This window comes from Gymnoscopelus microlampas, assembly GCF_963454915.1.
Source record: "Gymnoscopelus microlampas genome assembly, chromosome: 1".
In the NCBI taxonomy this organism is placed as follows: domain Eukaryota; kingdom Metazoa; phylum Chordata; class Actinopteri; order Myctophiformes; family Myctophidae; genus Gymnoscopelus; species Gymnoscopelus microlampas.
The window spans coordinates 23,671,119-23,698,318 of NC_139962.1; the positions used below are offsets into that span (position 1 = coordinate 23,671,119).

Here is a 27,200-nt window from a genome sequence, read left to right on the forward strand (position 1 = left end):
CCCCTAAACAGAGACACTTATGGACTGGAGACATCTCTCTGTGATGCAATAACATGTGCTTCTTCCTCTGCCTACACAGACTGGAACTTTCAGTATGGCAACACTGTGTGTGTGTGTGTGTGTGTGTGTGTGTGTGTGTGTGTGTGTGTGTGTGTGTGTGTGTGTGTGTGTGTGTGTGTGTGTGTGTGTGTGTGTGTGTGTGTGTGTGTGTGTGTGTGCGTCACGCCGCCACCGTCTGCATCTCCTTCCCAGGGTAGATGCTTATATAACTGCACAGTTATTCTTTTAACATTTAATAAGCTACAGAACGTCTCTCGGGGGCTGTGATGCACGACTAGACATCTTTTTGTGGGGATAATGTTTTAAATCGGCATTATAACCACTTCAACCCTCAAGTCTTAGCGAAACGGACTTGAGTTGTAACTGTACTTGGACCGCTTTTTTCCCCGTGTACACCAAAGTATCTTTACCAAAAATAGCAAATCTAAAAGTTCACAATGTGCCACGTTGCGACACGTTGTGAGCTTGTAGATCTGGTATTTTTGGCATGCTGGGGTTGAAGTACCAATTTGATGTCTCATGATTCACACACAGTCAAAATATGATATATTCTGCGGCTGCCTGCTCTATACCTCTTATCAGTAAATACACTATTCAATCAAATCACACAGAGAGCTGTCTGCCGTGTATGGCTAGGGAATATACGTATTATAATAATAATAACAATATCCATGTTGTGCTATGAGAGTAGAAATGTTGCCAATATATAAGCTCACATCACGTCTGGTTGTGAGCTTGGAGATATGTTATTATCGTCACAATATCGATAGAGGTATTTAGTTAAAAATATTGTGTTCACATTGCCCAGCCCTACACAATACACATACAGGTCTAAATCCATTTACCACTCCCATACTGTGTCAAAGATACAGTACCAGCTCAGTGGCCTTGTGGTTAGAGTGTCTGCCCTGAGACCACATGGGAGGTCAGGGTTCAATCCACAGCTGAGTCATACAAAAGACTAGAATGGTACCCAATGCCCTCCTGCTTGGCACTCTGCATCGAGGGTTAGATTGGGGGCAAGACCCTGTGACATACTACTGTACTAGTGTCATGCCCTGAGGCGGTGTTGCCAGATTTTGTGAGAAAAATAAGCAAACAGGTCTTAGGAAAACAAGCCAAAAGAAGCAACGTAAGCCACACCATGAGCACTTTAAACCTATATGCGTCGGCTATTTGAAAATAGCCGATCTGCAAGCTCACAACCCGTCGCGATGCGACGCGTTGTGAGCTTGTAGATCTGCCATTTTCAAAAACTCTTGTAATAAAATGTGGAATATATTTGGAATATATATTCACAAATGCTCCCTGGCACATAACATTTTCCTGAAAATATTTGAGAACCACTGGTTTAAATAACAATTACATAATTTTGGAAGCAAGCCTAAATAAGCACACTTTAGAAGTCCAAAAAAAACGCAACCTGCAACTACCAATTTTTACAAGCAACTACAGAAAAAGTCACTTATAATAAGCCGGCAACACTGCCCTGCTGGGGGTGTACTTGTACATCATGGCCAGGGGACATACTTGTACATCAAGCTGCCTCACGCTGCGCAAAGAGCATATAGGCTCCTGACCTATGGGTCACGGCTACTTACTCTACCAAAGACAATGCCCTTTCAGTTGGTCTCTTAATATGCTCTCCAGGTGCCATTATCTTCATAAGAATGAAAAAGTCAAGACAGAAATCCTGGCTTCAATGCCAGCATACTCAAGTGTTTCAAAATATCGGTTTTAAGTCTTTTATACATAGTTACGTTTAACAAAAGGCCCATTCCCACGTCTTGCGTCTTTGAAAAAGCTCTTTGTGTTGCCAAGCCAGAGGAAGTTGGAACGCTCGATAATGAAAATGAAACGTGTGTTCAAATGTGAAGGAAAAAAAAACCCTGCAGCAGGTTGGGAAACACCCAGCAGGTATCTGGGGAATCCAAACCACAGAATGACTGGTTACTGTGAATGTTTATTGTCTTTACACAGAACCAGAGTGAGTTCTGTTCAATGTGAGCAAGGAGCACGGGAGGGCAAGTCACTTACTATCACTACTACAGCTCAGTGGTTCTCAAACGTTTTAATTTCAAGGACCCCCGTAACTCTGAGTGTGCAAATGGAACAAATGGAACTAAATGAACCTGTGAGGGTCCATTCGCTTCCATTTGCACAGACCTGTAAAGATCCATTTGGAACCCCCTCAAGGAACCCTGAGGGTCCCCCCAATTTCAGAACCACTGCTTATATTTCCATTGTTTCATAGGTTTCTTATCGTTTTTTTTTCCTTTTCCCCCCATTTTTCATTGCCAGTTCCCCATATGTACTGTGATCACTGTCGCTGCTAACTGGTGCGGCTGTGGCTCAGGAGGTAAGAGCGGCCGCTTTGGTGAACATGTAGATCGGCTTTTTCCACTATTGATGTTTTTAGGTTTTTTTTAAGAATAAAGTTAATAAATATGTCAAGTGATTTCTTTGTATACTTATGTTAGGTCAAATCTGCCCTGTGCAACTTCCAAACAGAAATGTAATTTGTATTCATATATTCCAGTTTTCAACGACAGAAACACAATTAAAATCGTTAATCGCAATTATTTGGGTGACAATTAATCGTCAAGCAAAATTTCATCTCCAAGGGGGATTCCCGTTTAGGCTAGCGCGGGATTGACCCGGTTTCGAATCCCGGACCGGGGTGTTACACCATCATAAGAACATCCCAGACATTGGACCGGAGGTGTTGCTGTACAGATGGCCCTCCGTGGCCGCTGTCCCAGCAACCCATCTGTTCATCTCACACAGGGTCTGCTGCTCCTTGTATGTATGGAAGGTCACTCTGGTGCCATATTGCTGCAGGACACACAGCTTCATTAGTCTCTTGACCTCCCCTTCTCTATTTATACCTACATATTGACACACACAGAGGGAGGGAGGGGCGTGGCCACACTTGCGATTGGGTCACGGCAAGTTCACCGGCGAGGGTCCTCCTGGCCAGAATGCTGACCAGCTGGCTAACTCAGTGGTTCCCCAAACCTTTTAGCTTGAGACCTTGAAGAAAAATGTTATGTCTCCCCACGACATAAACAGTAGCACAATTAGCCAAACAATTAAGTATAAAATAGCACTTAAATGGTTAATCAGACTAATAAATGTATTATTTTATTTTTTATTCTAAACATCTATTAGAACAATTTTTGCTGCGATTCATTGAAATGTAAAAAATAAAAAATATGCTTCTCGACTAGTCAAACAAGTAATTGACAGAATAATCGCTAAGAAAATAATCTATAGTTGCTGCCGCCCTAATCCATATATTGTAGATACACTACATTGGCTTTGTGCTCGTCTATTGGCTGGCTGATAATTCATCTACATAAAAACAAAAGACTCATCTGTTGTTTAGTCTTTGGCTTGGACTGGCACTTGCAGAGATAATGGGCCACCGGGCTGGGCCTGGTGACAGGAGGAGTTCTGCCATCCAATCCTTTAACCCATTTAAACCAGGAGCGCATCTGTGTAACCACTTAAACCAATATTTTATACTTTGGCTATTAAAAAAATAGAAATAACAGGCTCCGGTGCCGCGCTACAAGCTTGTAGATCTGCTACTTTTGAAAAATAGTGAAACATTTTTAACTCAAATCTTTGCTTCTGGGGGGTCCCTGGAACAACATATTTTGATGGAGATCGGAGGCCAAAAACATAATTTTGGGGGTCCTTGACAAGAAAAGGTTTGAGCACCACTGATAGCAAAAATAGTTTTTCAGAAAAATAAAGACATTTGTTGAGACATTTGACAGTTAAAAATCTTCTTTTAAAAAGTTTTTTCAAAAATATCAGATCTACAAGTTACTTGTTTATCTGCAATGTTTTAATAGCCAAAGAAATTTAAAATGACAGATGCGTTCCCGGAATGAATGGGACAATCTAAATCTAAAGCACAGGAGAACTAAACTATTAGATCTCTGCTGTCGGGCAGAAACCAGCATTTTGGGCATGTTGGACCAAACATGTCCAAAATATTAACTTTAAAGGAAATGAAAAAAAAACATGGTTTTAGAACAACACTATACTGCCTCATCAAAGTTGGTATGGTGACTTTATACATTGTCAGATACTTGAATGTGCCCTTATATCATCACTTTTCCCAAATACAGCTCAGTTAGGAGGTTTTTGACCATTAATGTGGAGATTATGTGTTTTATTCCGTCTGACTTCGTCATTCTAATCAATGATGGGGAAAAAAACAACTCCAAAGTTGGAGTTGGATGGTTTGAACGACAGTTTTGAGGATCCTATGGAGTTAGGAGGTTTAGTCAGAATCACCTTTTAATACTTTTCATTGGTTTAATATTGGTAAAACCCACAAACAGATGTAAAGGGTGTTCAATAGCACTGATTTATAAAAAGAATACATTTTAAAAAGTTGAAACATTTAGATGGCTGGTTTCTGCCCAACAGCGACGATATTTAATTGAGACTGTGCAATCAAAAAGGAAACGTGTTATTTCAGTCCTGTAGATTCATATCTATGTCAGGTTAAATCAATGTCTAAATTATTGTATTCCTTATTTCTTGTGCTTCACTGAACATAATATATGCATGGTATCTGACACAAAAATGACATCGTATTTGAAATTTGACATTTTTCCCCACTGGAGAAAAATGAGAGAAACCCTTTTGAAATTGTTGATGACGCAGCTTGCACAAAAGGGGTGAAAATGTGCTGGAGAGACAGGGAGACATCTTTTACTGAACAAGCAGTCTATATGGGGCGGCTATGGCTCAGGAGGGGCTCTGCTTGGGAAATGAAGATTCCCGGTTCGATCCCTGGCTCCCACAGTGTTACTGTCGAGCTGTCCTTGAGCAAGACACTCAACCCACTAAATCCGAGAATGCATCTGTGTCATTTTAGATGTCTTTGGCTATTTAAAAATAGATATACAAGCTCATAGCGCGGCACTACAAATGTCTTCAACATTTTTTTTCTCCAACTCAAACTTTTTTCATGTCAAGGACCCCCAAAATGATATGTATTTGTCCGCGGAGGTTTGTCCACAGAGGTTTAAACAGAGAGGTCTATTTGTTTAACATGGTGACAAATAACTGTCCTTATCTAGCAGCATAGCTGTGACTGACTCTTTATTTAGTATGTGTGTGACAGTTACAGTGTATTTAGTAGATGTGTGACAGTTACAGTGTATTTAGTATGTGTGTGTGACAGTTACAGTGTATTTAGTATGTATGTGACAGTATAAAGACAGTGTATTTAGTATGTATGTGACAGTGTAAAGACAGTGTATTTAGTATGTATGTGACAGTGTAAAGACAGTGTATTTAGTATGTATGTGACAGTGTAAAGACAGTGTATTTAGTATGTATGTGACAGTGTAAAGACAGTGTATTTAGTATGTATGTGACGGTGTAAAGACAGTGTATTTAGTATGTATGTGACAGTGTAAAGACAGTGTATTTAGTATGTATGTGACGGTGTAAAGACAGTGTATTTAGTATGTATGTGACAGCGTAAAGACAGTGTATTTAGTATGTGCGTGACATTGTAAAGACAGTGCATTTAGTATGTATGTGTGACAGTTACAGTGTATTTAGTATGTATATGACAGTGTAAAGACAGTATTTAGTACGTGCGTGACGGTGTAAAGACAGTGTATATAGTATGTGTGTGACAGTGTAAAGACAGTGTATTTAGCATGTGTGTGACAGTGTAAAAACGGTGTATTTCGTATGTGTAGTCCACTGAGGACACCGTTTGCAGGTTAAAAAACTCAGGCTTTGCACACTGCCTTTTTTTTTGTGCGTACTACCTTTTCTGTGCAACTGTCTGCAAAGCATCACACAGCCTGTCTGTCATTCACTTTCAGACGTGAGGGCAATATCCTTGTTTGCCTTTCAATTCATCAGATTGGACAGTGGGGGGGGGGGGGGGGGGGGGGCAACAGTGATCTAGAGCATTTCTACTGCTTTGAGTTGATTTTTATTTAAAAATAAATCCAACTTGAGTCGCCTTGAAAAATGCAAGGTGACGTACAACGCTAAAGCAGCAAACTAAACACTTCGTTCACACTGATATCAATTACAAAAAGACGCCCAGAGGCTGAAGCAGTGTCCGGTGTGATCGGCATCTGAGTGTGTAATATGATCTGCATATATACCAACGGCCAGTGTATTGGTTCAATTCAACCATGGTAAATGGGAAAAAATATATTTTCAACTTATATATAAAAGATGCAGCGATAAAGCAGTTTTTCGTCATTCAAGTCATTTGTTGCAACAAATATCTTATAGCAAAGTAATGTGAACAGAAAATACTGCATCACGGTTATGCCAAACAGTTGCCGTTTATGTCTGCGTCTGTCCATGCTCATTGTGTGAATGTAGACTTTGAAGGAATTACTGAACATGTTTTGTGAGGTCACAGTGACCTTGACCTTTGACCACCAACTTCTAAACAGTTCAACCTTGAGTCCAAGTGGATGTTTGCTAAATATCAGGAAATTCCCTCATGGCAATCCCGCCGAAAAACAAGACTTGACTTTCACAATTACAAATATCCAGTCAGGCTTTGTTGTGCTTTCTTTCAGTTTTAGAGTGACTGGGCTTCAGAAATCCCCCCAGGGAAACCAGAGCAAGAAAGTGGTTAAAATGTGAGTCTGTTTACAGTCTCCCTTACAAGGTAGGGATAGTACATGATTTTATTTTATACGGGGACAGCAGAGGGTCAACGTATTGCATTCCCCATAAAACGTACAAAAAGGGGAGACATCATGTGTCGTAAGGTTAACAAGGGCTATGCTGTCCTGTCTCCTGTGTCCCCTGGGAATGTAGTCTCTCCAGAAAGACTGTTGACTCACACATTTTTTCAAAAAAGCTTCCGCCTGACAGTCAGAAGCGCTGAAAATGCAAAGACACTACAGCAGATGTCCCGACTCCCCCCTACCTCTGGTTTGTCTTTACAGTTCTACTTGTACTACTGTAAATCAAAATGACTCTGTGCATAACTAGCTCGCTGCATGGCCGGAATGGATATTCAAAAATGTGTTTTAAAATATGTTTTCTGAACAGAAATGACAAACGGATGATCATGACAGCTTCAGTTACAGACTCTATGTAGCATTCATAGATTATGGATTGTCTGGCTTGAGAGACTATACAGGCAGCAGTGGATCCCAAACTTTTTATCTCGAGAGAAATTAGATGTTTGCCCGGGACCCTATGTGTTTTTAATTGACTAAAGGTTTTGTTTAAACTTTTAAATAATATACCCAAACATGGGTCCTGACTCACTGTTTCGGAAACAGTGCTATACCGGGAAGGGGACACCCAGACCGGGGAGGTTTCAACATCCCAGCACACTGCTCTGGGCACCAGGAGGGCAGAGTGATTCAGGATTGTTGTGTTAAAAATAAAGTGTGAAGCTGCTGGCTGCAGCAGTGGTGACAGCATCAGTGACAACAGCGGTGACAGCAGCATCATGTGACAGCTCCATGTGTTGCTCGTAGTAAATTCCTTCTCAGTGTGAAAGCAGTGACATCACCCAACACCAAGCCTGAGTCAGCAGCACAAGTGAAAGTGTGTTGCCTGCAGAAAATAGCAAACCTACAAGCTCACATCATGTCTAGTGAGATCTGCAAGCTCACAAATGCATCGCATACAGGCTCACGTACAGGCAATACGGGTCACAAGTATTTTTGCCGTGTTGACTACGCATGGTCGTTTTGTAGCTTTTGATGCCGCTAGCACAAACTCAGCATTAGTTTAGAGTTGGGTCGTTTTGTAGATTCTGAAACTGGTAGTGTAAACCAGGGAGGGGCGATATGCCTTCAAATCAATATTTCAATTTTTTAATGCCTTTATTTAGAGACAGGAAATGGTCAGCAAAGGTCGACTGGAACGGGAGTCGAACGCGCGACAATCTGTCAGGCTGGCATTGCAGCCTAGGGTGCCTGGACCATCACGCTACGGCCCTAGGCCGATTATTTCAAACGTTTGCCTCGATTGTGATTCATGAACGATAAGTAAAAGAACGAAAAATAATGTAAATGGCATATCTACAAGCTCACAACATGTTGCGATGTGACGCGTTGTGAGCTTGTAGATCGGCTATTTTTTTAGTTTTTGTACGCCACCATTGTACACCAAAGTATAATACAGGGTTACATGGTATTCAGACTAATCTATTTAATCGATTATACATATTTTTTAAATCTATAAAAAGTTATTTCAATTTGTTGAGATATAGAGAGATAGAGAGATAGAGAGATAGAGAGAGAGAGAGATCATTATTTTTTTACCTGCTTCTCGATTATTTGTTTACTAGTCTATATGCTGTGTAGACGGTATTATGCTTAGTTAAACTTTGGGAGAGCTGGTGAGACAGACAGTGTGGGGGAGAGAGTTGTTAAGAGCAGTTGGTGTGAATGGAATGAAGCTGTGAACGACTTGGGTTGAATATGTCCAGTTGCAAAAGTCATGTTCCTCATGGCCAAGGTGTGTGTTCCTATGACTCGATCTCGGCCTAGCTCCGACAGTAAAAAGTAGAGTAGAACCATGCAGGACAGACGGTCTGTCATGTGACTGACTGACTGACTAACGGACAGAGGTTTCTTTAATTATATGTAGGATAAGTCAATATAATTGGGTTCTATATCGGTTTTGCTAGATTTTCAGTTAATTACCTAGCCATACTGTGAACGCAGCAATAGTTTCAAGTTGTGAAACTTTCCATGGAAGCTTTCAGCGGGCAAGATGTTAACGAGTCACCGGAACTTTAGGGCAGGAAGTGAAAAGCTATTAAGATATGGCAGATTATTCCTACAGGAGTGGGTAAATGGGTCAATGTTTTCTTATAAACTGACTCATGTTTGGCAATAATAATACCATCAGAATACAATCAGCAGGATATCCTCTGCTAGACACTTACACTTTCTATAATGTACACCACATCATAACTCAACAAGCTGCCCTGTCCTTCCATCAATAAACCACGTTTAGCAGACGTGACGCCATTGTATTTTCAAAAGGAAATACCTTTTGAAAGTGGGACTGAAATTCTGATTAATGAATAATGAATTAAAACAACAAAAAAACATTCCGAACAATTAACCGCTTAAGCCCTAGTTTATACTTTGGCTATTTGGAAATAGCAGATATATAAGCTCAAAACATGTCCCATGAAAAAAAAAAAAATGTAACATTAGATTTTCTTTTTTTACCTTTTAAGATGAGATGTCAGGCTTAACAAAACTCTACAATCTAAATGGCTTTAGTAGAAAAAAAATTGCTTTTTCTTTCCAAGTTACTGCAATATGAAAGAAAAACAAAAACACACACGAACGCTAAACCACAGAGAAATAAATCATATTCCTCTGCTCCAATATCATTTTGTACCCTGCAGGTCCACTGCTCTGTCCGAAAGTGAAACGTCTGGCTGTCAGGACACGACACAAGCAGCTTCTGACTCCAAACACTGGGTCTCTAACACACAACATCTGGCCCATGAGGATCTGGTACTCTAGAGGCTTGGAGGCCAGTGGTGGAAAGCAACTCAGTACATTTACTCAAGTACTGTGTTTGAGTAAAATATCGTTGTTGTCGGGTAGACAACAATGATATTTTAACTTTTTTTTTGTAAATTAGCACCCTAAGATCATACTACAGCGTCACACAAAAGCATAAAAAGTAACAGATCTGCTACTTTTGAATTTTTATCCTGAAAAGTAACACTTTTGGACATATGAGGGGTCCACTCGACAGAGACGATATTGAGGTACGGTACTTTAACTTAAAGTTGAGTGTGTCCAATTTTCTATACTTAATACTTCTACTCCACTACATCTCAGAGACAAGTATTGTACTTTTTACTTTTTTTGCGTTAACCAGGGTCCATTCATTGAACACTCCCAGGTTAACAAAACCTATGCTCTGATGATGCTAAGTGGCTGACACACAATCACCATTTTATGACTTGTTGGACGAGAGAAACCAAATTCTACATCAATTCATCACTGAGTAGAGACTATGAGCAATACATACAGTACATGACGGTGGAAAAAAAAGACAGAAAACACCACTGATCCTAATGGTTAGGATGGGTAATTGTACAGTGTGGTAGAACCAGACCAATATATCAGTTTGGTCGAGACTCGATATATGCGTCTGTCACAACGAGTCGTGTTGTGAGCTTGTAGACTGGCTATGAATGATATTTTTTAGACAATTTTTTCACAATTTCTTTAAGTTTGTGGGAAAATTGTTTAACTATTTTCAGGGGGGGTAAAACAGGATATGTACAAGCGACATAAAAATGCCCTATGTTTGGGAAACATTGTAACTCAGCCCCTAGGAGTCACGCCACGCCACACAAAAACAACAAAACAAAAGAAAATAGCTGGGGGGAAAAAAAATCATATGCCAGTTTCCAGGAGACCTCATTTCTAGCGTGTGTTCTTCCTCAACTCATTGGATGGTCAGTGATAGCTGGTTCCCAGGGGACCCGTCATGAGTGCATTATTGATGTGCAGGTGTGTGATATACCACAGAGATGATATGAATGCTAGTGAGATCTTTGTTCATTATTCATAGCATCCTGTAAGCATTGATCAGCATCCTGCTGTGATGTGTCCCTAGCTTCTGCACTCAAATGAATATATCAGCATCTTTGCTTTAACCCATTCAATCCGGGAAAGCATATTGTGTCATTTTAGATTTTTTTTTGCTATAACCATTATTGTATACTTTGGGCTATTCAAAATTAGCAGATATACAAGCTCATAGCGCGGCACCAAGTGCACACCCACCCCCCCCCAGATTATTCAAAGGTTCGCACATTATTTCAAGATTTTTCTAAAATAGCAGATCTACAAGCTAGTGCCGCGAGCTTGTATATCTGCCATTTTTGAATAGCCCAAAGAAATCAAAAAATGCCACAGATACTTTCACCGTCTTAATGGATTTAACACTTTCAACCAAGCCTGGCCTCTCTATTTTGGGCATGTCTTTATAGGCGAAAAATAGCCAAGATATCGCATCTACAAGCTCACATATCACACAAATCAATAGCTAACAATAGTCCCCAGCAAAAGTAGTTAATATAGCGTCACAATAATTGTAACCACTTTAACCATATTTTATCATATCATTATTAACTTGAATCTTTGCTTCTAATTTGGGGGTCCTTGACATGAAAAAGTTTGAGCACCACTGATATAGCAACATATGTTTTTCAGAAAACTGTTTTCCCATGAATGAAGAGAGAACCCCATGTACAACGCACTGACTTGTCTATTTGTGTGTTTCTTTCTAGCACCTTAACTAACGTCCATATGTATATCATGCACAGTATATATCTGCTGCTATGCTCACGCACCTTTATATCTCAGGTACCATGTGTAAATATGTAGATAATTCGTTTTTTCTTGTTTGATCTCCTTTCTCCCCTTGCCCCCCTCTTCTTCCCTTTCTGTCTTCTATGGAAATAACGATACGATGGGAACTATGCACTTTACTTCTGTAAACGTGTGATGTGACAATAAAGCTGTGGGTTAATTCAGTTTGTCAATCTGTTCAGTCACTACACAGACCCGCGTTAGAAAACATAATATGATGTACTGGGCCAGTTAGCACGTCACTATCCCAGGATTCAAACATCTATTTGTCAATGTTTCTTTTTATATGCAAATGTGAAGGGCAAACCATGTGCCCCAATTGGGTTTTCATTACCATATCCTCGCTGTCGGGTGAAAACCTTGTATGTCCAAAACTGTTACTTTTCAAGAAAAGGAAAAAAAGAACCTGCGTCCCAATGGATCCAATGTAGTTATTATTTAGACACAAGATCTTGTTAATACTTTCCATTGGGTAAATATGTATAAAACCGCAGACACGCGTAACCACTTTCAACCTGTTGTTCACATTTTGGAGATGTCGTTATAAGCAAATGTTGAAAAAATATACAGCATATACACATGTATATAATTAAAAATATTGCCAATCTACCAGATTACAATTCGGCACATAACGGCACATTCTAAGCTTGTAGATCGGCTACTTATATAACACTGATTAAGAAAAACAAACATTTGAAATATGGAGATACCAGGTTTCTGCCCGACAGCGACGACAATTATGCTCTTGGACAGATTGTGCTAATTGGTTAATTACGTCCACTGTTCCCATGGTAACCTACGTGTCATGCTGTGACATGCATTCACGAAAAATTAAAATGATCAGGCGTTGTCATATCGTTGCTGTCGGACAGAAACCTCTCATCTCCATATTCACAACTTTGTGGGTTTTTTTTTTTTTTGTAAATTAACGTCCTGCTTGATCATACTACAGCGTCACACAAAAGCATCAAAAGTAATAGATTCACAAGTTCATATGAGGTTTCCACCCGACAGAGACAACATATTACTCCAGGGCTAACGGAACCTTTTTATACCAGCCCCCCCCACACACACTTGATTTATAGTGCAATTTCAAAGTTCAAATAAGCACATTTAAAATAAAACATATCTTGGTAGCCTTGAAATATTCCTGCATATTTTGTGTCAAAATAGTAAAAAAGAAAGTGTTAACATTTGTAAATGGAAACATGCCGAATATAGCCTACTGTATATTTGTTGCAAGAACCTTAATTTAAAAAGAAATGTATTCACAGGCTATGCTATATTTATTTATTTACTTGCTTTTTTAAATTCAGTTAATGTATGACCCCACCGTGACGGTGGGGTCATACATTAACATTAACATTAAGTCACCTTCCTGCGACCCCACTTGGGGTCACGACCCATAGCTTGAGAATCTCTTCATTACTTTCATCGTGCCATGTTTGGATTGCTGTTAACCCAGCTGTACCATTGACAACACCACGTAGTAAAGTGACGGCCCTCTTATGTTCTGTCAGTAAACTGTGGAAATGAATAAATATTCAGATGCCTTTTCCTTTAATGTACATACTAATGCAGTCCGGAGCAATTATCACTTCAAACAGAGTGAGTGAAGCGCGACTAGGAGAGGAGATAAGTGCTTATACAGAGAGAGCCGGGGTCACCTCGTTCACGCCGATACCGCCGTTGCCTTTGCCTCGAATTATTCAAGGCTGGTGGCGAACAGTGGGGGATCGTTTCTTGGAAAACTCGCAGAGCGTCGATAATGAGTACCTTGCCCACCGTCAGGTTCTTTCCTGAAAAGTTTTTTTTTTTGGGACATACAAGGTTTCCACCCGACAGCGACGAATTTGAAAAAGACTGAACAAACCTCAGCGAACAAAAAAGATGACACTAATCCGGTATTGTTTTACACGGGTCAGGGAGCAGCACACAGGGGCTATTAACCCAATGGCTCATTTTGGAATAAAGATGTGCATTTATCCACTGGGAAAATCCTCATGATTAGAGCCAAACATTCTGTTTCAAATCGTCGCTGCTGGCCGGAAACCTCATATGCCTCCAAACTATTACTTTTCAGGAAATGGAAAAAAAGAACCTCCTGTGTTCCAATGTATCCAGTGTAGTTATTATTTAGTCAAGTTCTAGTTCATACTTTTCATTGGTTCAATATTGATAAGACATATTTAACCACTTTCACTTTAACAACATGGCAAAAGAAATGTCAGATCTACAAGCTCACAACACAGGCGTTGTGAGCTTATTTTTAACTCTATGGTTGTGAGCTCGTAGATCAGCTATTTTTTGCAACTTTTGTGTGGCACTGTGGTATGAAGTAGGGCATTCATTTACAAAAGAATATGAAATGTTTCAATATGGAGGTGCAAGGATTCTGCCTGACAGCAACAATATGCTTGTAGATCTGCTTTTTACAGAGAGCTTAAATTATTAATTCATATCATGTTATGTCCCAGGGTTCCCTTCCTAGAAATATAGTAGAGTACAATATTTGTCTTTGAAATTAACTGGAGTGAAAGTCATAAGCTCAAAACATTGTAATATAGCGGTTACCGTCCACCACTGCATGTGGGTTCTTCACCTGGGATTGTTTAACTCATGACTTTCTAATTCATAGAAATAGTAAACGGGCGTGACGTGTGCCAACATCCCACTCATCTCCTGATGTCAGTGGCGTCTACCCTGTGCAGTAAACAAAACGCGGGCATCTGAAAACCGACACGTATAATCGCAACAATGGTGGCCTTCATGAGGTGGGGATCACGGCGTGTTAGCATCGCCGCGCTCGTCTGCTAATTACGCCGTCAAATCCCCAAGCCTTGGCCCAGCCACAAGTGGGCTAAATTCTTCTCATGAATTATACATGGGCGTTGTGGCAGCGCAATTAATCCCTACGGGCTTAAAGCGTTTTTGAGGACTCATTTCTTTACGCGACAAGACAAGCGGGGCGAGAGGGATTTAATAGGCGGGGGGGTCGTATCAGATGACTGTGTTCTGTTACGGTGGCCCTCGATTCACCTCCAACACAACTGTTCACTGCAAAGTCCATCAACGTGTTCAGGTACAACGTGATGTTGTTCCTAGAGTTCCTAAACGGTTCGCTCTTAGCGGTCCAATTCCTGAAAGGGATAGTTCACCCACAAAATGACTTTTTTTCTAACGATTAGTCAACCCATGGAGACTTGAATTCATGCATATGTTTTTGTCGCATTCCTAAGCCAATAATTTGATGACCAGCAACGGTTCCGGTAGGAGACACAAAGAGTCTCCTTTGTGTCTCTTACCGGAACCGCTGCCTATATCAGAGTTAGGGTGGTCCTTGAATTAAAAGGTTTGACAACCAGAACCACTAGTATTGTAATTGTATAGCAGCAGATGTGAAGTCCACATACCAGCTCTGACAATGTGATAAAAAACTGTTCCGGAAATGGTTCCAAATATGATGGAACCGATTCCAGTGGGTTCCTCAATGTTGGATCCGGATCCCAACCCTAGTTGTTACCAGTGGTAGAAAGTAACTAAGTACATTAATGTACATTAATTAAGTCATGTACTGTAAGTATTGTAATGTAAGTAAAGTTGAGAGATACTGCGATGTTTTGTGAGATTGTAGATCTGCAAAAAAAAACTTTATTAAAGTTTGACATTTTGAATTTGACTTTTACTTGTTACAGAGTATTTCTACATTGTGGCATTGCTACTCACTAAAACACCCTCGTACTCCACCACTATTTGATACAATGTGATGATGTTACCAAATGAATGTCAATGAACCCAGCTATAAAAAACCTGAGGCGCAGAACTCTTCACATTACCTATTATCCCGAGGGGAAACGTGATGCAGAGTGTTGGAGCTGTACAGGGTTGTGTGTGTGTGTGGTGGCGTGTATGTGTGGAGGCAGTGATGATGGTGTTTACACTCAAACTGGTGTCTACTTCAAAGGAACAAAGTGCAGGGCCTCCAGTGTTTTTGTTTCAGATGGGAGACTCAGGCTGTGTCTTTGTTAGAGACAATAAGACAGGTAATAAATATGTAATAAACATGTCAACGGTCGCCTTTTCTGCCCCCCCCCCCGACATGCTGCTGGGGGCTTAATGGAAGTGAAAGATATAGCTTAGCATGCCATGCAAGGGTGCAGACTAGACCAGTGGATCCCAAACGTTTTAGCTCAAGACCCAAAAGAGAAATAAGATGTTTGCCCGGGACCCAAACTACGTAGTGAAAATAGGAGATCAACGTGGCATGAAGCTAGCGGATCTGCTATTTTCACTACTTCTTAAACGTTTTTTTTTATTTATTATTATTGGTGTTTTTGTTTAAACTTGGTCCGCGACCCAAACATGGGCCCCAAGGCAACAAGCCACTGTTTGGGAAACAGTGGACTAGACCACAGCAGCTCGGGACTGAAGCTTTACTCTCTGTTGTAATGCTAGCTTCAAACCGGAGCACAGGACAGCAGAACACCTGGCTCCCAGTGAACTGGAGCACTGCCAGTCTATCATAGCAGTCTTCTGGAAATTCTGCATGTAGCCCATATAGTCTTTATTTCTTTTACACACACAAATTTGTGGCAACTGACTGAAAACTGTTGGAGCTAGAGAAAACTAACTGAATGTAGAAAGAAGATATCCTTATTGAGATGATGTCCTAATGGATTTGGCTGTAAAAGAAAGAAAAGGTTGGCACACTGCTTTGAAGCAGCATCACGTTTCATGGTATTCTTAACAATACATGTTAAGTAGTGGCTCCTGAACCAGCAGTATAAAACACCATCTATTGTGCTAACAGCCAGAGCTAAATTAAGGTTAAAATGTCATTATAGTCACAGAGTCTTCACCTATGATGACAGAATTGGGATGCTAGGATTCATGTGTTTAAGTAGCGGGCAGTGCAGGAGTGATGACCTAGCCTACATTTTATCAAATAGAGACATATGGTGAAATATGGGTAGAAGAGACATAGAATTAAGGGAGTGATAGGGTGCATTCACACCTAACTTCGATTCTGCCAATGGGAACGGAGCGGTTTGTTGGCATTCGCAGATTTCCGCAAAAAAAAAAAATCCCCATTGAAATGCATTGGCAGAATCCACCGCATTGGCAGAACCAAAGTTCGGTGTGACTGCACCCTAAGTGATGTTTTTTTGGTTAAAATAAAAGTGTTTGTTTTAAATAAAAAAGTTAAAGCTCTATATTGTGATAGTAATCATTGCCATGCAGTGTTGGTTCAGTAACAGGGGTCTTCCCGTCTCTCCAGCTCTTTAATAAACAGAAAATACATTTTCAGGTGGGTTGCAAATTTCAGCCAATCAGGAGAGAGTAGACATTTATCAGCTTCAATGTTATAGTGTTCCAGTTAAAATGTTGTTTGCTCACTACTTTGTTCCAGTTTCACTCGTTTATCCTGTGTGAGATTCTCTCTCCTGATTGGACAAAATAGGTATTCCGACCTGGAAATGCTTTTTCTGTTTACTAAAGAGATGGAGAGACCCCTGTTCCTGAACAAACACTCTATAGCAATGAATATAGAGCCACTTATTTTAACAACCAAAGAGGTCGTTATCTAGAGGAAAACTAACTGCGTACATTTCCAAACTTTCCATAAATCTGAACTTTGCTCCCAAAATCACGTTGTGAGCTTGTAGATCGGCTATTTTCGCTACTTTTGTGCGACACTGTCATACGAGGAAGTAGGCCATTAATTTACGAAAAAAACACCAAAAGTTGAAATATGGAGATACAAGGTTTCTGCCCGACAGCACAATGTACAGCTTTGTTTAGATATACATTTCTTTATTTCCTGTCCTAATACACTATGTCCAGAAAGCCAGGGGCCACAAAACACAATCTAGAGACTTTCATATCACTGAAACTGAAATATCAGATGTGCTTATCAGCAGATTCACAAGGAAAAACATTCCAGAAATGCAACATGTCTGGTTTTCATTTAGGCCTACTAGACCCCTGGCTCCATCTCTCACTATGTGCATGTCTTTTTTTCCCCCTCGCTGTTCTTTCAAAACAAGAGAGGGGAAATTGAGAGGACATTTGTTTATCATCTGAGATTTCATATTGGACAGGGGACACATTACATAATATCTAACTATAAATGCAGGAAATCTCTTGCGTGTGTGTGTGTAGCTGTCCTTTGCACATCTCAAGAACCGTCCGACTGATCAACTTCAAACTCGGTGTGTGTGTATGTATCGCCGAGAACCCACCCGAGTATGGTGCCTGGTCTGATGCACCTACACATACGCAATTAACAATATGACGTCATATGATAATGGATACTGCACTAAGTACTCTGACAACGGGTCTACAACGGGTGCCCTCATGTACAATGTTAATATGTAAAACAGATACAATTGCATAACCGGAGGGGCCAACTTCTAGATCGGCTATTTTCACTGCAGAAAAAGTCTGTCATTAATCATAATCGAGGCAAAAGTTTGAAACAATCGTGATACTGATTTGAAGTCATATCGCCCAGACCTACATCCTATTATCAGCCAAAGACAGACAGAAGTCAATGCACATGGTCCTTCCTTCAAACCGACGACAGGGAACCATTGGTGAGCAGCAGGGACACAGATAGAGGTCAGATTAGACACACACCAATGCTTCTATTAGCATAGAGACAAAAGCACTTTACCTGTATGTATTCAATGGAGCTTTATTGGCAAGAGAAACATACATTTACATTGCCAAAGCAAGTGTATACCCCCCCCCCCCGGCACCCACCCAGTGCTGTTGTTTCTAAAGCCCAGCAGGCCAGTACCAGTCTTTCTACACCATTACAGAGTCATGCTGGCATAAAATGGTAAATGATGCATTTATATTGTGCCTTTCTCCAAAGCTTGTTTACACTGACCCATTCATTTCACACACACACACATACATTCACACACTGACGGCGGAGGCAACGATGCAAGGGAAGGCACCAACCAGCTCATCACGAGCAGTTAGGGGTTCAATAGTCTGGGAGTCTGGGCGTCGGAGCTTGGACAGCAGGGGCGCGGCCACTGCGTTGTGATTCAAATCAACAGCCAGTGAAGAAAAGGGGGCGGGATCCACATGCAGTGGGTGTTGCATCTAAATAGAATCGGCGGGAAGCAATTTCCCCTTGAGAAATTGCGCCCGCCATTGTTGTGTAATGCTGTTTGCCTCTCGTCGGACTTTTTAGACGAGTTGCACAGCCTCAGACCGGTAAGAGGCGTGTCCGCTCAGATTCTGAGCGTAAATTACATCCCGCCCACAAATACCAGGGCTCTGGCCCAGAAGTTCCTCGCCAGAGCTGGCGAAAACTTCTGGGAACTCAGATTAGGGGTTCAATGTCTTGCTCAAGGACACTTTGACATGAACCCCAACAGGTTATTGAACCGGGAACGTCCGATTCCCAAGCGACCGCTCTACATCCTGAGCCACTGTGCTACCCCATCATCAGCCACTGGAGTAGTGTGGTGGTGTTTACCTGCAGAAACGCACAGTCCTCTCGCTGTATGTAGACGTTTTCACCGTTTGTTTTGGTAGCCCAATTATGTCCCTGTCTACACTAATGATAACTGCTGGTATAAAGGGAAATGATATGGTAAAAATTGTGTGTATTGTTTTGTAATGTAAATACAGGGAGAAGTTACATACTATGCCTTTAAATGTTCAATGTCAGCCTACATGTGCTACTGTGAGGTGCGAATTGTGACATGTTACAATTGCACTGATAGTAAAGGAATCTTGGAAGCAACGCTGCTGCTCTGGTCAAATTATACTCCAGAAAACAGTGATGTGGGATGATGTTTACACCCTTCACATATGTTTATGTGTGAAGACTTAATGAGGGCTAAAAATCTTTTTTTTTCTTTTTAAGAAGTTGAGAGTTTTCCACATCATTATATGGAAAACATGGCTTGGCAAACCTTTCATTTTCACATCGTCGCTGTGGCGTGGAAACCTTGTTATGTCCAAAACAAACCTGTAATACTTTTTGGTTGGTTCAATATTTATAAAACCCACAGCCACAACTTTTTAAACTATTCCAGGCTTGTAGATCGGCTGTTTTTGCGACTTTTGTGCAACACTCTCGCACAACAAAAAGCTGAAATGTGGAGATACAAGGTTTCTGCCCAGCAGTGACTAGCTCATGCATGGGTGTCCCCCATGCATGAGCTAGAAGGGTACAATCTGGCCTCCTAAATGGTACAATCTGGCCTCCTAAACTTAAAGGATACATTCTGGCATCATAAATCAGTGGTTCTCAAAGTGGGGTTCGTGGACCCCGGGAGTCAATGAGGGGGGTTCCAGGGGGGGCCCAGCTAAATAAGTGGTCCATTTGGTTCCATTTGCACACTCTCAGAGTTATGGGTATAGTAAACTGGGGATCTTTGAAATTAAAACGTTTGAGAAACCTTGTCCGAAGGGGTCCAATCTGGCCTCCTCCTGGGTGCAGAGGGATGACAGTTTTCCCACATTTTGCCAGTGGAGGGGAAGGAACGACAAAGGGCCTCTGGGCCTCTGAAGACCCGGGTTCACTACATTCCCATCAGCTTTTTTTCCCCTTCTGCCCGCTGTCTAAATACACACTATGAGCTATACCACCAGTATGTTTTATAATAATAATCTAAAACTAGAAGTAACTAAAGTTTTCAAATAGTGTAGTGGAGTAAAAAGTACAATATTTGCCTCCAAGATGTAGTAGAGAAGTATAAATTGTTCCCCCCCAAAAATAAAAATAAGTAAAGTCCCTCAGAATTGTACTTAAATACATGAGTAATTGAGTAAATGTACTTAGTTACTTTGCACCAGTGACTATCATAACATTCTGGGGGTTATGAGTGACCACCCCCAGCCCCTCCCCCATCCTCTCACACACACACACACACACACACACACACACACACACACACACACACACACACACACACACACACACACACACACACACACACACACACACACACACACACACACACACACACACACAGACCAGGCCTCAGTTGTTAAAGTGGGTGTGGAGTCTGGGTGGAGTGTGTTTGTTTTGGGTGGGTGTTGGTGTGTGTGTGAGATAGAGAGGAGACCCCAGGCCAACATGTTTTATCTGAAGAAATTATTAACATATGAATCAGTCAAGAGAGGGAAAGAAAAACAGCAATGATAGCCTGTTAAGCGATACTGTATCTGAAGCTGGTCCCAGCACACAGTCTACAATTCAGTCATTCTGAACATTAGCATTGTGTGTGAGTGTGAGTGTGAGACGAGTGTGAGTGTGAGTGTGAGTGTGAGTGTGAGTGTGTGTGTGTGTGTGTGTGTGTGTGTGTGTCATCTGTGAACCGAGCCTGGAAAAAGTGTGTGTGTGTGTGTGTGTGTGTGTGTGTGTGTGTGTGTGTGTGTGTGTGTGTGTGTGTGTGTGTGTGTGTGTGTGTGTGTGTGTGTGTGTGTGTTGCTTTCTTGCATCCCTAATGCTGCCGATGTTTCCATGTACAGTCAGTCAGTTAAGCTTTTCAACTTCAGTTATTGAGCTCTGTAAATACATGAATTCAATACCCAGCAATGAGGCACAATTCAACGCAACACCAGGATATATGACAAGAATGACAAGAATGTTAGTGGAACTAACACAAGTGTCATCATCATTTGACACAAGACAAAGTTTTTCATTTCAATCATGTGTCCACACAGCCTGCTGCAGTCGCTGAGTTTTATAAACACTAAATGGCTAGCAGCAATACTTTTGTCCATGTTGCTTTAGGACAAAGAAATAATAATTATCACAATAAACAAGTTATTTATAGCACGTTAAAGCAGTGGTGGACAAAGCACTCCTCTCCAGCAGGCTACTTGAGTCAAATGTGTGTGAGATGTGTCATACTTGGGTCAAATTATAGATACTAATAGTTGTTCAGTCAAAATTGCACTTGAGTTAAGTACTGGAGTAAATGCTTTTAAAAGTATTAAAAAGTACATTTTGTTTTTAATATCAATGCATTGCTGTATTGAAAATAGTGAAAATAGCAGATCTACAAGCTCAAAAAACTCATACATTGGCTATTTTCTTTAAAGATAATTGTTAATTCGTACACGTTTTATTCACTGTAACAGTTCCAGGACAGATGAGTCAAAAGTAAAATATTTATCTTTGAAATGTAGTGGAGTGAAAGTCATACGTTTCAAAAAAAAAAAAAAAAAACGAAATATCAAAAACGTACTCAAGTACAGTGGGCCTACTCAAGTAAATGTACTTAGTGTTACTACCGCTGCTTTACAGTAGATGATCGATCCCCTGGTCAGAACAGATGATCAAACATTTAAACAGTAAAGACATCCATCCATTCCATCAGGTTTTGTCTTCTATCTATACCCTCACAATGTGACAGAACAGTCAGGACATTTCAACTCTAATCCAGGGGTCTTCCACGTTTTTCAGGCCAAGGACCCCCCTAGCTGAGGGAGGGGGGATGAAGCAGGGAACCCAGTACATTTGTATTCATGTTAAACGTGCGTTTTCAGACATTTAACTACTTAAACCTTCAATACTTTGTAAATTTGACCGTTGGCTCTGTACTTGGTCTGCTCTTTTTTTCCCTCAACGCCAAACCTCTTTGCCGAAAATAGCCGATCTACAAGCTCACGTTGTGTGCTTATAGATCTGCTATTTTCAGCTAATGTTCCCCTCAGAATAGGGAGGGATAGGTTCAAGTGTTTAGTGTTAAAAAAAAAAAAAAGTCCCTATCAGATTTGGCAGACCCCCTGTAGTTAACCTGAGGACCCCCTAGGGGTCCCGGACCCCCTGTCGAAGACCCCTGCTCTATTCTATATCAATGCAGTTCAACTTGAACTTCATCCCTCAGTCACATGTAAGAGCTGAACTTATTTTATTTGCTGTTCAGATGGTTCTATTAATACTTCCACACGCCACTGACAAACGCAACAGTCCCCTATGGGCATTCCATGATGATATTTAAACATTATTTAGAGCAGTGGTTCCAGGAACTCACTGGGTTCCTTTAAAAGGCATTGGTTCTCAAAGAGGGGTCCGGGGACGCCCAGGGGTCCTTGGAGGGGTTCCAAGGGGTCCCCAGCAAAAGTAGTTAATTTAGCATCGCAATCCTTTCTAAAGCACTTTATCTATTCGAAAATAGCAGATCTACAGCCCGCCACGCTGTGAGCACAGCTGCTATTTTTTCTAATTGTTAGAAAATTATGGAAATGTTGAATAATTTTGAATTTATTTAATATAAATCTCCTTTTCTGGGGGTCCCTGGCACAAAACATTTTCAGATGGGGGTCCGCAGCCAAATACAGTTTGCGTCCTTGGCATGAAAATGTTTGAGGAGAATTACTGCTTTAGGGGGTCTAAATTGACCCTTTACAAATCTGTAACTCTGACAGTCAGAGTGGAGAAGGGGAGACCTTGATTTACAGAAGAACCATGGATATGAATGGTCATAACAGAGGTAGAGAAGAACCATGGATATGAATGATCATAACATATGTAGAGAAGAACCATGGATATGAATGGTCATAACAGAGGTAGAGAAGAACCATGGATATGAATGATCATAACAGAGGTAGATAGAGAATAACCATGACAGTAGCCTATACCTACCTATGCTCCCTCAAAACTAACACCACCAGACCCAGCCGAACACTACTATGGGGGCTGAGCCGAGGGAACATCACCGTCCGTCAGTATTGTAACCACGTAACTCCATATTATAGCACACAACAACACTAGTCAAATATACGGCTTAGCCCGTTAAATGTCATGTGAATGAAGCAGAACAAACGAGAGGGAAACAAACGGCTATCCTTACCGAGTTACCATGATATGATATGATGGTCCAAACACTGCGGAGAGAACAGTTCAATAAGCGATGATTCGGTTCAGCTGTGCATCGCTGCTGTGTCCTGCTCCATAAATGGCTTTAAAATAGATCCACAAACCCCGCTGTATTCCATGCAATGAATTCATTCACCTGGTCGGTCTGTCTGTCTGTCTGTCTGCCCGTCCACCATCACAAGTTCACAACGCCTGTGCGTGTTTTTTTCTCTGTCTGTTGGTGTGTGCGCGCTTGCGTGTAGCGGTGTGTGTGTGTGTGTGTGTGTGTGTGTGTGTATACGTGTGCTTTCTCTTGCTTCTACTACTACAAACTGAGGATTGTTTGAGCTCTTTGGAGTGGACAAACTTGAAGCCCCTCCTCCTCCTATCTCCTCCTCCTCCAACACACGCACGACACACGCACGCACGCTGCCTCTTTGATGCATGGTGGAGGAGACTGGAACAACTCAGCCCCCCTCCCCTCCCCTCCCCTCCCCAGTGGTGTAAAGTAACCAAGTACATTTACTCAAGTATACCGTACTTAAGTAAATGTTTTAGGTGTTTTTACTTTACTGGAGTATTTCCATTTTTTCAGTAGGCCTACCTTTACGTCTCGGGCGGGTTTATCACCAGAGGCATTTTTTATTTGCCCCTCGGAAATGCAGGTTCCACACAGAAATTCCAGACTAATATCTACGCAGTGATATTAGTCTGGCCATGCCAGGCTAATAGAGTGTTTGTTCAGTAACATGAGTCTCCATGTCTCTCCATGTCTCTCCAGCTCTTTATTAAACAGAAAATACATTTTCAGGTGGGGGGGTCCCTGCATGGACCCCACTTTAGATCCACAAATGTATTATCTCCACCAGGCTGGAACGGTCAGGGGCAGAGATGATGTTTTCGACTCTGTCCACGCGCGTGCGTGCGCGTGCGTGCGTACGCGTGTGTGCATCTCTCTCTATATGTCATCTGTGAACATCTAATCTAAATAACCCGCTGGAACGATCAATGTGAAACTTTGAATAGGCCACTTCACCTTCAAACCACACTCCAAAGCGCTTTCACTTCTTCCCATAGGGAGCACCACTAACACAAACGCAAACAGTCTGTCGTACCAACTCTATTACCCCCGCAGCTTCCTCATGTCCTGGGCTGCACCCCAACAAACACATCTCTGACCTGGCAGAGATCTGCACTCTATAGGAGTGCACTTTTCTAGTTTTCTATTGCTCTCTCACTCCAATCACCACCATTCTCCCTCTCTATCCCCGTCCCCCTTTCCCCGTTCCCCCTCTCTCTCTTAGGTGAAATAACCTGCTCGTAGATTTCAACACAGAGAAAATCCATTTGTCTTCACATATCAGTGATAAGCCCTCTCTGTCCACACGGGGCGTCCCGCTGTCACTCCGTCTTATTAATCAGACGTAAGTCCTACAATGGAGGAGAACTGAGAAGGTCCACCACAAAGAACATTACAAGAGATTATTAACAAAGACATAAAGAGCTGAACACAACCAGACCCAGTCATTCATGTCACCTCTTTGTGTCCCAAAGACATGAAAAGAATGGTTGAGTCTATAGACGGCAAGTTCTTCTTTAAGTCTCGAGAACACAAAGGATTGTCTGTCTGTCAGTCTAACCCCTCTGTTCGTTCTATGTCTGTCTGTCTGTCCGTCCGTCCGTCCGTCTGTCTGTCTGTCTGTCAATCCTCCAGTCCACAGAACTATGCATGTCAGAGTGTTAACACACTATAGTGGAAAGTAGTACATTTACTCACGGACAATTTTGACTTTCCTGGAGAATGTCCATTTTTTTATGCTTTATACTTCTTTATACTCCATTACATCTCAGAGACCTTTTTGTTTTACTTTTTACTCTACTACAATTATTTGAAAACTTTAGTTACAAGTCACTTTGAATATTTAGATTATTATTACAAAACCTACATTAAGCAACCTTATTGTATACTTACCTATTTTATATCTATATAACTGTTTTATACTTTGTCTTTTTGAAAATACCTATTTGTGAGCATGCCATTTTCAAAAGAATTTGACATATTCTGAAAAATTAGACATTTTGCATAATGAGTACTTTTGCTTTTGGTACTGTCAGTATATCTTGAGGCCAATACTTGTTACTTGTAACACAGTAATTCTACATTGTGGTATCGCTATACCTTTACTTAAAGCCTTAAAACTTTGTTTAAAGAATAAAATAAAAATGTGTCCAATCTGTATGGTAGGGTACGTTAATACATTATAACTTATACAATTGGGGTGGTTGTATTTTGTCTCCCTGCTCTTCTATTGAGACATTTAGATCGTGTCAAAGGTCATGTCTCACCTAGACAGAGGATCCAACACGGATTTTGACCTGATGGTCAAGATTCAATTTATCCCTTGAGCAAGCAGGCAGGCTCTATTAGTTCAATGGTAAAAATGTCAGCACTTAAGCAGGAAACCAGGTTCAAATCTGGGGTAGAAGAGAAAAGTTACACAGCGCTGCTTTAAGTAAACAATCAGAGCACTTCTTCCACCACTGAACCCACAACTCAAATTATCATCATTATCATGTTTTTTGTAGCCTCTCACAAAACCATTTATCACAACCAGAGGGGGAGAAGATAACAGCAATAAGTATAGGCTTAAAGTCCCTTGTTTTCTGTGAAGTGAAACATTGGCAATAATTTTGCAGTGACCTCAGAGAAACAGGATAACGTAATCAATCAAAGACGATAATCAAGGCTTTACCCAAAATGTCCCCTTGTGGGAGAATAAAGTTTACCTTGACCAGGGAGGGGGGGGGAGTAGGCCTACTCAGATTTTGGACTTAAGTAAAAGATGCAATGCAGTGTAAAAACAGTTGGTTACAAGTTAAAAGTCCTTCATTCAAAATCGTATAATTGAAAGTACAAAGGTATTGGCGTCAATTTATATATTGTTGTTGTTTGTGTTATGTGTTATTTGTTATTTTTCTTACTTGATAATCTTTCAATATTTATTTTCTAAAAGCTCACAACGTGTTGTATCGTGTCATATCTGCTATTTTTGAAAAGGTTAGAAGATTTGTTTTATTATATTTATTATATTATATGGACCCATATATATATATATATATATATATATATATATATATATATATATATATATATATATATATATATATATATATATATATATATATAATCAATTTGATTAATTATGAATAATCTAAATATGCTAAGTAACTAGTAAGTGTCAAATAAATGTAGTGGAGTAAAACGTATTTGCCTCTGAGATGTACAGTAGAGGAGTAGAATGAAGTCATGAAGACATGGAAATGCTGAAGAAAAGTAAAAGTACCTTGAAATTGTACTTACTCAAGTACAATACTTGAGTAAATGTACTTAGTTACTTTACACCACAGACCATGACCTTGCTTGAGGACATTTTGAGAGCCAGGCCCAGACAGAATGTTGTTGTTTTATTCTGAAAAGATTGTCACTCTTCCAAACCAAACAGAAGAGCGACCAAATCAAAGGCTCCCTTCTTTAATCTGTTGAGGCTCTTGAATCATGGATTACTTTGGGGAGAAGATTATAATCGTCCAACTTCTGAAAAAGTCAGGCTCATAACAACAGGGAGCAGGTAAGCCATTCAACCGAATTAACAATTTAAAGACTGTGTAACCTTTTGTTAAAAAGTTAAAGCTCTATATTCTGATAGTAATCATTGCTATAGATTAGAGTGTTGTTCAGTAACAGGGGTCTCCCCGTCTCCCCAGCTCTGTAGTAAACAGAAAAGCCAGGATACCAATTTGATCCAACCAGGAGAGAGAACCCCACAAAGATCATTCATCAGCTTCAATTTTATAGTGTTCCAGTTCCAATTTTGTCTGCTCTTTTTTATGAGTTCTCACTTTTACTTTTAACC

At 40.7% G+C, this 27,200-nt stretch overlaps 1 protein-coding gene across 2 annotated transcripts in view; it reads right to left on the bottom strand.

Moving 5' to 3' along the window:
• Window positions 1–23,574, bottom strand: part of LOC311059614 (semaphorin-4B-like) — an 88,037-nt gene extending 64,463 nt beyond the window's left edge. For both annotated transcript variants that reach the window (XR_014602179.1, XM_084077618.1), the window contains exon 1: window positions 23,282–23,574. The gene's annotated coding sequence lies outside the window, so the exon portion shown is untranslated. The remainder of the gene's footprint in view (window positions 1–23,281) is intronic.
• Window positions 23,575–27,200: the final 3,626 nt, after the last annotated feature.